Consider the following 10,560-nt stretch of genomic DNA (forward strand, 5'->3'; position numbering starts at 1 on the left):
CAACTGTGCTAATGAGTAATGTCACTGTATATGCAGAGAAAATGCATGGCACCTTTTATCACTGTGGACTGTAAATATATGTAAAATTTAGTTTTTTATTTCTGAGAAACTTGTAGGCTACATATTTTGTAGAGATTTTGTTGCGAAGGAATGGTTCACCTAAAAACAAAAGCATTGAGCAATAAAAAAAAATGTTGGTATAATGTTGCTACACATTCACCTCATTGAGGGCAGTTATATCTCGTTTTAAGTTTGTTTCCATCTTGATACTGTTGAATTTTAAAATGAGTATTTAATATTAGACAATTATTACACAAACTTCAAATATGCATTGGACATGCATAAAATTAAACATCAAGAAAAAGTGTTAATATTTAATTTAGAGTAGTAGTATAGAGATTTTGCAGTATGCAACCGATGCACTCTACACGAGTCAAAAAATCTCATAATGCAAAGACAGTGCGTCGGCTCTTTTTTTAAGTATTAAACCTTGGTTAAAAAGGACTCGTTTAACAATACCTGAATAAATTGTTAACTTATTAAAGGTTTAAACAAAAAAAAAGTTGTCACAGCATTTGAAACCTTTTTTTGTGATCTCCATCATGCTTTAGCCGGCCAAGCTCACGGCAATGAATTTATCTCAGCCTGTTAACACTGCCCACATTAAATTGCTAATTCAGGTAACTTTCCTGATGTGCATTTCACCGTTAGTGTGGTTGCTTTAATCTGGTGGTCCCTTTAGGATTTTTGTGTTTATGATGAAGTTGAAGGTTATGACAATACCAACATGGCTGATGTAGTATGTCCAGGATTGTATTGATACTACACACGTATACTGATTAGTACGTACTGTTTCAACAGCCAGCCCATAGGTACTGCATCGAATGCACTATGTGCTGTCACAGTATGCAACTTTGGACGCAGTCCATGTCTGTTCAAACTTTTTAATTCCAGTCAAATGCGGGACACAATCACAAGTTGCGGGATGGGGACATACTGATTGGAAAGAAATGAATAGAAAAATCTGGTGTTTGATGCTGTCATGTAGGGTAGTAAAGAGAGAATCGGGAATACCAAACCAAAATGACTTTTGTTGTTCAAAAGTCTCTGTCTTCAAGTCCAAGTCAAGTCTTGAGTCAGTTGTTCACGACTCCATTCAAATTGCAAGTCATTTTTCTGCACCTTACTTGTAAGTGTGACTCGAGTAACCAGTAACTGCTAGTAACTGAAAACAAAATGCTTGCACTAAAGCCACTCCCTTGACCCACCCAGAAAGCATTATAATTGCAAATGTATAAATTTCTAGGTCAAACATTATGGTTCCTTATAATTAGATTAATTACAAACAATTTCACTGGAATTTAGAGAAACAGCAATGACCAAATACTTAGTGTAAATGTTTCACTACATTCACTACACCCTAGATAATGTTGCACCAAGAGTTGAAAAGTCAGTACTTGAGTGCTTGCTTTTTTGCTAGAATTTGTCCTAACCACACTACTTTTGATTGCTTGCTCTGGGCTAATAAATCAGATGGGGGGGAAAAAGTATCAAACTAGAAACTTTTTAAGCAGATAAGAGCCCCTCACTATACAAAGAGTATGGGAACAGATACGTCTTGAAGTAAACACCACTTAATATTTGGTTGCATATCCCTTGCTTGCAATAACTGCAAGCCTTTGACTCACTGACATCACCAAATTGTTGGTTTCTTCTTTTGTGATGCTTTCCCCGGCTTTTACTGCAGCCTCATTCAATTGTTGTTTATTTTAGGGGGTTCTTCCCTTCAGGAGTTGAAATGCTGCTCAACTGGCTTAAGGTCTGGTGATTGAGTTGGTCAGTCTAAAACCTTCCGTTTTTCCCCCCTGATAAAGTCTTGTGTTGTGCTGGCAGTGTCTTTGGATCACTGCCTTGCTACATGATAAAGATCCTCCTGATTAATTTGATGCATTTCTCTTTTGCCAGACAAAATGTTCCTGCAAAATTCTAAATTCATTCTGCTGCTGTGAGTCTGTTCCAGAAGCAGTCATACCCACCCAAGCCATGACACTACCTCCATGATGTTTCACAGATGAGCTTGTATGTTTTGGATCATGAGCAGATCTTTCTTTCTCCACACTTTGGACTTTCCATCACTTTGGTACAAGGTAATCGAAGTTCCAAAACATTTGGGGCTCATCTCTGTATTTCTTTGGGAATTCCAATCTGGGTTTCTGATTCGTACTGCTCATGAGTGGTTTGTACCTTGTGGTATGGCCTCTATATTTCAACTCTTGGAGTCTTCTTCAAGCAGTGGATTCTGATACCTTCACCCCTGCCCTATGGAGGTTGCTGGTGATGTCACTGACTGTTGTTTTTGCGTTTTCCTTGGCCAACCAATTCGGGGTCTGTGTTCAGTACACCAATGGTTTCTTTCTTTTTCAGGACATTCCAAAATTTTTATATTGGCTATGCCCAATGTTTGTGCAGTGATTGATTTTCCAACTTTTCTCAGATTCAAAATGGCTTGCTTGTCTCCCATAGACAGCTCTCCGATATTCATGTTGGCTTATCTTTAACAACAAATGCACAGGTGAAACTGTAGGCTAAAACCAAGAGTAGATGTTCAGAGCTATTTATTGTTTAAACAATAAATCTAACAGGACACACCTGGGTAACAAGAAACACCTGTTAGTCACATGTTACATTATTTTTGCTTACCTACAAATTGGGAGGTTTGATACAAAATATGCTATATTCTATGTCATCTAACACCTCTACATATTAATACTCGGAAATAAATGCTGAAATTCATATTCTTAATTCTTACATACTCGTTCATCTTTTGATCTCAAACCCAAATGTCATCAGTCCACAGCAAAAACAAATGATTTGTCCTTGCCGTTCAAATAATTTTGGAAGGGGATTGTATACTGTATTACTTTTCATTCATTTGGTAGTAGGAGCACCGATGTGGTGATGGCAAGATTTTCTTAATTTATCATTAAGACACTATGTACTGTAAACAAATATCACCATATCATTACAATAGATATAAATATTCGTTCGAATTTATATTTATGACAGTTACGCTGAAAATTATTCAAATGAGATGTTATATAAGCATCATGTGTCGCATCAAGACCTCATTCAACTCCATTAAAAAAGTTTCACTCCACAATTGCCACATTACAGGCACATAAGTGAAGGACCAAAATTCCAGCCCATGCATGACACCACCTTTCTTTTATGCTTATAGTCTATTTTTCACTTTCGCAAACGAATGAAGTGTAAACTCCATAGAAATCCACTGTAATCTCAGAACCTCACTTTGTATACTCTGTGCACTTCATGTAAAGTAACAATCTAGATGACATCAATATACAACCTTTATACATACAGCAAAATGTCTATATGCTGTGATAAAAAACAAACGAACAAATAAATAAATAAATGTGTGTGTGTGTGTGTGTGTGTGTGTGTGTGTATATATATATATATATATATATATATATATAAAAAATCATATTTAATTATGTTAAGTATTATTTAAAAAGTATATGTTCACCTTTCAAAGTATGCGTTAATGTAATTTTGGATGTACACCAGTATATCTAATTGTCTTTTCAATTGAAAAAAATAATTTTATATATATATATATATATATATATATATATATATATATATATATATATATATATATATATATATATATATATATATATATATTTTTACAATGTTTAAAAAAGTAAATTATGACTAGTACATTAAATAGCTACATTAATTTGTTTAGATGTTTCAACTGAATGCTGTAAATGTAGACACGTGTTTGTGTATTAATATACCTCATAGTATATTTATGATCTACTTCAAGTATTTAAATATATGATATTAAATTTTTAAGTTTACTTGAACTAATCTAAAGCACAACTAAATGTATTTTTAGCACAAGTACAATTTAAACCCACTTATTTGGCATAAGTTGTTTAAAAATAATACATTTAGTATGTATTAAAGCATGTAGTAAACCCTAAAAGTATGTACTTTTCATATTAAGCATACTTTTTTAAAAGTACACTTAATTACACTTTTCTTTTACAAGGGCAGTCCCATTGTCCTGTGTGACATTTTTAGATGTATTTTAATTACAGCTTGCAGATGATGACAGTAAAAATAGGCTTAATCATGAAGGCTGGAGAGCAAACGAGACTTAGAAGTGTGAACACTTTTACTGGTTTTTGGATAGTTCATTGCATTAGTGCAGTTTTCTTGAATACTAATACATTGCAAAAAGAAGCTGTGTGTAGCATCATGTCATATGTTGTGTCACGATGTCACTGGATTCCGTTTTTAAAAAGGATTTCAGTCCACATGGGCTGTGTTAAAGGTGCATCAGTGAAGTGTCAAATTCAAACCTGCACTAATTAATCAACCGGTAATTTAAAAAAAGTAGTCAACTAGTCAAGCGGTTGTCTTTTGCATAGTTACAGCAAAAACTCTTTAAGAACATTTCTATTTTTATGCTGTTTTATTTGTGGAAAGAGTTTGCCTAACCACACTTCATTAACAGCCACACACAGATTGTCTCTCCAGCACCAATGTGATTTAAGGAGCCACTGTTAAGGATGTAATAAATGTGCAAAATTTACAGTGATATAATTAGATGAGTTTCTTAAATTTACCTACCACCCTTGTCTACCGGCACTCCTGCAAAAGTGCCTAAAAGACACATGACCAACACATAAAGAACACGTATCCTACTCCACATGTAGGCTTGTCAGTGTTTTACACTGGATTCATTTGAGACAGACAAAGCTATGGTGTATGGAGGGATGATAAGTTTTAAATGTACCCATGCCCTCTCTTGTCTACATCCACGTCTACAAAAGCACCTAAAGTCTACGTGTTACACATCACAATAAAATAAAAAGCCTATATAGAATTTTGATGGTGGATATTTTTAAAAGACTCTAAATAGTGGTTTACGTGACCGATGCCTTAGCTATCACCTTGTCATGGTGGTTGGGCTTGTCCATGACCCAATGAGCTATGCTGACTGGAGTAACATTCCTTCGGGTTCCTCATACTGGGCAGCAGCACTATTGGTCGGTGCTGACGGTGGAGAATCACATTCAAGTGGCAACATAAGAATGGCCTGGTAATCTACTTCCCTATCCCACGAAAACTCTAATAGTGATTTAAATAATGATATAGTGCTAGAAGACAAGACTCCCAGGACGGGAGTAACTTAACACGTTACTGGGGAAGAACTGATGACTTGTCAGAGTAAAGCTAGCCTGTATGACGTGGTTAGATCAAAGCCTTTGGGAAGTCTAACTGCTATTATTGCTGTGCATGAAATGAGGGTCTGAAGCTGTAAAGAAATCCTGAACACTGGGACATGGAATGTGAGAAGTATGAATCAATGAAAACTGGCTGTGGAAAAAATTAAATAAAATTCTTGCAGATAAATGTGTTAGGCATCAGTGCAGAAGAGGAAGAACCTCATCAGTTCTATGAACAACTGCAAGCTGAAATCATACTGATAGTCATTGGAGACTGGAATGTGAAGGTTGGAGAAAATGAAGAACACCAAGTGGTTGGAAAATATGGACTTGGGAACAGGAGAAAATTTGAGGAAATTTGATAGAGTTCTGCAAGATAAACAATCTGTTCATTTCAAACATCTTTCTTTAAACAACACAAACGGAACCAACACATGGACCAAAATGGAAAAGCTGGAAAAGCCTTGAATATTGCTCAGAAATCAAAAAGGGTTATAGCGAAAGGACACAGAGTAGAAAATTCATATTCCGAGTATGTAAAAATGTAAAATGTACTTGCGCATGTATCAAATATGATTTAACCTAAATACAATGTTCACAAACAGAACAAAACACATAAAAAATGATCTAATTAACCAAATAAGTACACATAATTTATGACCTCCTTCAGGTTTTATAACAACTGTGTCTAGATATGACAATTTTAAGTCTACTTGAGTGCAACTAAGCTAAAAGCACAACGAAATGCATTTGAGATATATTTAAGCATAGCACAATTACAATTTAAACCCACTTATTTGTTATATGTTGTTTCAAAATAATACATTTAGTATCTGTTAAAGCATGCATAAAACGTTAACCCTAAAAATATGTACTTTTCATATTAAGCATACTTTTTAAACGTACACTTAATTACACTTTATTACACCCTTTTACAAGGGCAGTGCCACTGTCATTTGTCACATTTTTAGATGAAATAATTGTATTTTAATTATAACTTGCAGATGATGACAGTAAAAATAAGCTTAGTCGGCAGGAGGGCAACCAAGACTTAGCAACGTGAGCCCATTAACCGGTTTTTAGATACTTCATTGCATTAGTGCATTTTTCATGAGAATTTATTTGACACAACTTTTAGGTTGCTATGCAATCACTATTACCTTAAATAAAGAACCTGTGTGTAGCATAATGTCACATGTCGCATCAAAAACGTTACTGGATTCCTTGTAAAAAAGGATTTCAGTCCACATGGACTACATTTTAAAAAGTAGTCAATTAATTCAAGCAATTGTCTATGCCATATAGTTCAAATAAAAATTATTTCAGGGCATCTTAATATTTTTGCTACTTTATTTGTGGAAAGATTTATTATTATTATTATTTTTATTTATTTATTTAATTTATTTATTTATTAATTTAATTTATTTATTTGTTTTTTAAAGTTATTATATAAATGTGCAAAATTTAACGTTCTAAAATAATAAGAGTTCGTCTACCCGCACGCCTGCAAAAGTGCTTAAAAGACACGCGATTTTAGCCTGCTCCACATGTCGGCTAGTTAGTATGTTACACTGGCGTGATCTGAGACAGACAGAGCTATGGTGTATGGGGTCAGAGAGTCAGAGGAACACAAAAAGGTGTTCCTTTATTGTAGTAGTGGTGTAGTATCAGCTTTGTTTACGTGAAATGATGCACACATGTCAAGGTCCCATTACACATTTTCTCCAAACACAAGGCATAAAAATTAAACATACTGACCCAACTGTAAGTGCTACACCAACAGTGTTGGGTAAGTTACAAAGAGAAGTAATCCACTACAGATTACTAATTGCTACATTAAAATTGTAATTTGATTACATTACTGATTACTGCATGTAAAAAGTAATGAGAGGGTCAATAATGCACATCATACCTGAACCAGTTTATCTGCAAAGTGCCACAGATGAGAAGGGATGAATTTCAGTATTTGAAAGTCTTTTAAATGGCCAATTGCCCTCTCAACATGAATCCTATTCTGTGCAATCAGCTTTGTAGCATGTGCTTCACTGTGTGTGTCAGTTGGCCATGATTGAGGAATGGCAGAATATAGTGAATTAGGAATCCCTTGTCAGCCAAAATCAGGTCTCCAGACTTGAAATGGCCCAAAACACCAGAATCCAGTACTATTTCCTTATCACTTTCTGATCCTGGGTAACATTTGCTGCATTATGTGATCACAGCATTCAGTACCACCCCAAGGAGTAGTTTGAAGGAGCGCATGTCACGGTATGCAGAATAGGTCTCTTTCTGTGTATCCATTTGCTTGGGAATAGAAATTTTGATGTTGGTGCAATCCAACATCATTCTGCAGTTTTGGAAGGATAGAAATGAAGAAGGCAAGCAGGTCTTGTTTTACCGAACGGTGATCATTATGCCCTTAAAGAGGAGCCTGTGAAGAACCTCAATGAAAGTTATTAACACATTCCTGACAGTGCTTTCACTGCAGTGGAAGAGTGCAGCTAGGTGCAGGTGTGTGTATAATTATGACAAAGTTTCATGAGGATAATGAAAATCTAGTCTTCAAGAATGATTTCTTTGGGTCTCAGACCGGCATGGTTTGCCTTCTGCCCTCAGCTTGTGTTTTTTCTTCTTTTGCTCTTCCAGCGAGTTATACAAAGGCCCAGTAAAAGTCGTTGACGGATGTCAGGGTTAAAGTCTATTTACTGAACACCAATTTGTGAAACCGCAAGATGAATAATGATATTGAACTAATACTATCTCTTACAAAGTTACAGTCTCTTCACATAGCTCAAAACAATATGCAATATGCACTCAAATGTAAGATGCATATAAATCACCTTTACATAACTTGGAACATAGTGATGTTAAGTTGAATAAAAAATCTAGCATCGCAATTATGTGCTTCGAGTAAAATTTAGCATGTCACATGTAAATAGTTCTCAAACATATGTATAACTTATGTATATATGTATAACATATGTATAACAAAATACACATTTACATTACATTTACATTTATTCATTTAGCAGACATTTTTATCCTAGGCGACTTACAAATGAGAAATTCAAGCAAAGCGATATCGAGCAGAGAACAATACAAGTAGTGCTACCTTACAAGATCCATTAAGTGAGTTCCAGAAGAAGCAAAGTGCCAAAGTATTTTTTTTTTTTAGGGGTTAGTTAAGTGTTCACAGAAGAGGTGGGTCTTTAGCTGTTTCTTGAAGATGGTGACAGATATGGATTGAGGTTGGAAGTTCATTCCACCACTAAGGAACCGTTAGTTTGAAGGTTCTTGAGGCGTTCTACTGCATTCTAAATCATTTGAATGGGTTTGATGGAGCTGGCTGGGAGGCCCGAGAGTAGTTAATTGCAGTAGTCCAGTTTTGAGATGACAAAAGCCTGGATTAGTAGTTGTGTAGCCTGTTCAGTGAGGTAGGGTCTGATTTTCTTGATGTTGTACAGGATGAACCTACAGGACCGTGCAGTTGTTGAGATGTGGTCTGTAAAGGTCAAGCTGTCATCGAGAATCACCCCAAGGTTCCTGGCCATCCTGGTTGGGTTGAGTGTGGTTCAGCCAAGCTGTACAGTGAGGTTGTGGTTGATTGAGGAGCAGGCTGGGATGACGAGAAGCTCAAATTTTGCCTGGTTGAGCTTAGGGTGGTGTTCCCTCATCCAGACCGAGATGTCCAACAGGCAAGCAGAGATTCATACAGAAACGGATGGATCACCAGGCTGGAAGGACAAATAGAGCTGGGTGTTATCAGCATAGCAGTGGTATGAGAAGCCATGAGACTCAATCACCTGGCCCAGAGATGTAGTGTAGATAGAAAAGTGCAGTGGACCCAGAACTGACCCCTGTGGAACGCCAGTTTCAGAAATACGTCCCTCCACAATACCTTGAAGGATCTGTCTGAGAAATATGACTCCACCCAGCACAGAACCTTTCCGGTGATGCCCATGCTGCAGAGAGTTGACAGGAGGATCTGATGGTTTACAGTGTCGAAAGCAGCAGAGAGATCGAGTAGGATGAGGACAGATGATCTAGAGGTTGCTCTTGCTAGTCGTAAGGATTCAGTGACGGAAAGCAGAGCAGTCTCCGTGGAGTGAAAATTCACATAATCTTATATTACTGCATAGATTAACTTTTAAACATACAGATTGTGCTTTTCCAAGAGCAAAACAAAACAGGATGGGTGTGGATGCACATCTGCACTCTGCATAATGAGGTCTGACATTCAAAATGGCTGATGAATTACTAAAATGAACAGTTCTTAAAGTTACCACCAGGTGTCAGTACTGACAAAGTAAACTAGAACATTACTAGGGCCAGGATAGTACGTAATAGAACCGTCAAAACGAGCAACATATTTGCTCGTCCTTGCGGCTCGTCCTTGAGAAATCTTATCTCTGTTGTGGAGTGCTCTAGCGTAATCTCAAGATGATTTATTTTTCTTTGTTCAGACTGCAACTTTTCTTCCAGCCATTTTGCAGCAGGGCGAAAAGCCTACACCTCCCTCTAGGTGAGCTTCAGGACCACGCGTGTGTACTGTGTGTGATCAATTTATCTTTCAATGTATTTTAAATGGAATTTAAATTGTATTGAGTTGTGAATGAGGATTTTATGAAGATTAACATTTGCTAAACAGCTGATATAAATGCTGGTAAACAGCCCCACATGGATGATCCACCACTGCATTAGTCTTTTTTTTCCTTTTCACTTTAATGTTATGTAGAATGACATTGAGTTGATAAATGTATTTGAGCTGCTTTTAACTTTTTTGTTAGTACAAATTGACAACACAATATTCTGTTTGAACCACTTTCACACTAATATGCATATTATGTCATATCAAATGCTTTGCAAGATTGAATTTTGGGCCACCAAAAGTTCTCACCCCACTCTGAAAGAAGGATTCCAAGACTTCCTAAAATAGGATAACATGTCCAGTCAGGCCCAAAGTTTTCTTCATCCTTAAAAGTATCATATAATATGTTGCCCAAAGTCTTCTTTACCCTATGAAGTGTTATACTTTATAAAAACATTAGACAAGTGTTCAAATTTTTTCAACTAGCAAACACTGCCCACTGCTCCACTATGCTGCGCTGCCCTTAATCGTTCTCTCCTTATTTTATGATATATTTTATTGAACACTTGACAAGTATTGTCTGTTCATTAATGCCTTTAATAACTTAATTGATCTAATTGTAATTAATGATCTCTTAACTGTGCACCTGTCAGCATGAGCGCTGTGTTCAAAATGTAAAGTAAGAAAGAGTTTGTTTATCGGCTCATGGAT

The sequence above is a fragment of the Ictalurus punctatus genome, chromosome 5, assembly GCF_001660625.3.
Source record: "Ictalurus punctatus breed USDA103 chromosome 5, Coco_2.0, whole genome shotgun sequence".
In the NCBI taxonomy this organism is placed as follows: domain Eukaryota; kingdom Metazoa; phylum Chordata; class Actinopteri; order Siluriformes; family Ictaluridae; genus Ictalurus; species Ictalurus punctatus.